Below are 1,632 nucleotides of genomic sequence, written 5' to 3'. Positions count from 1 at the left end.
GGAGCCGATGGCCTCCCGGGAGGGAGATGCCTCTGGTTTGGGGGTGCTGGGGCCCCACCGTGGCTCCCCCAGTACTGCCACCAGACCCAGGCCTTCTCTGTCCTCTGCACAGAGACAGCCCTCACGGCACATCTGAGTCTGGGGCAGCCCTGCTGGGCATGCACCAGCTCCCCATCCACCCCTGCCAGCCCCCTGCACTGCTTTCCAGACCCCAGGCCTTTGTCTCCTGGGCTGCAAGCCTGGCAGGGCCCTCCTTGGGCAGTGCCCCCCAGCCCGGCCTCCTTGGCCTCCCTTCTCCCTTCAGCCTCCTCCTCTGGGTCTTCCTCGAGCCCCCTGGTTACTGAGCCTCCTTCCTCTAGCCCATCTGTTCTCCCCCACCTTTGTGCATGTATCTACTTGGGTCCACAGCTGTTTTCTGGAGGCGCCCCTGAGAGGCCTGGGGAGGGGCGTAAGACCGCCACCTGGACAAGGGTACCATGTTAGCTAGCTAGGGGTACCACCACGCTAGCCGGACAGTTGTGCACGTTGAAGGGTGAAGTGGAGGCCGTGACGTGGCTGGACTGAGCTGTAGAGGAGGCAGGTCTGAGGCTGTGGACGGAGTCGCGCCCATGGGGGCTTCCGGGCAGAGGGGCTCTGAGGACATGGCACAGAAGCGCGTGGTGTCAGGAGGGGCGGGCGTCTCAGCTCCCAGTTCTTTCTGATCCGGGGCCTTTGCGCTCTGCTTATTGTTACCTGGCGGGTCCTGGGTGGAGGGCAAGGCAAGGGCAGAGACCCGGCACCCGGGCAGGGGCCACGAGGCCAGGGCAAATGAGGAGGAGGAGACGCTGGGGGTGTGCTCCAAGGCCTGCGGGTCGCCCGGTGGGTGACGCCATCCGAGCTACGGGGGCCCTTGAGGCTGCGGCTCTGAGTGCAGGGCCTGGGGCCGCGCGGGGCGGCTCGCCTGCGGGGAGGTGGCGGAGGGGCCGCGTGCGCAGGCGGATCTGCAGGTCAGCGACAGCTGTGCTGACGGTGGGACCTGCGGGCGGGGAACCGCGGGACGCCTGCTGACCCCTGAGCTGGGGGTCCCGGGGAGCCCTGGGGGCTGGAGAAGGCGGGGCAGGAATTCTTCAGGAAGAGGGAGGGTCCCCAGAGAGTGGGTGTGTTCAGAGCAGAGTGGTCTCGAGGAGGAGGGGCGAAAGGAGGGTCCAGGGAGGGAGGCGTCCTGGACACCAAGTGGAGAAGCTTCTAGAGGGGGGGTGGGGTGGCCGAGGGGTTTGGAAGGGAGCCGGGGGCCCCTGGGACCCTGGCGAGGTCGCCTCGATGCAGCGGGGCGGTGGAGCCGCCGAGGAGGCGGGTCCGACAGGGGCGGGGCCGGGGCGGGGGCATGGGCGTGGCCGGGGCGTGGCCGGTACGGGGTGGGGCGGGGGCGGGGCTGGGGTGAGGCGGGGGCGGGGCCGGGGCGGGGGCATGGGCGTGGCCGGGGCGTGGCCGGTACGGGGTGGGGCGGGGGCGGGGCTGGGGTGGGGCGGGGGCGGGGCCGGGGCGGGGGCATGGGCGTGGCCGGGGCGTGGCCGGTACGGGGTGGGGCCGGGGCGGGGCCGGGGCGGGGCCGCCTGTTCTCAGGCCCACCGTCTAGTCCCACCCAGGATAGTG

The sequence above is a fragment of the Bos taurus genome, chromosome 5 (assembly GCF_002263795.3).
Source record: "Bos taurus isolate L1 Dominette 01449 registration number 42190680 breed Hereford chromosome 5, ARS-UCD2.0, whole genome shotgun sequence".
NCBI lineage: Eukaryota > Metazoa > Chordata > Mammalia > Artiodactyla > Bovidae > Bos > Bos taurus.
Note: the sequence above shows the minus strand (reverse complement) of the source record.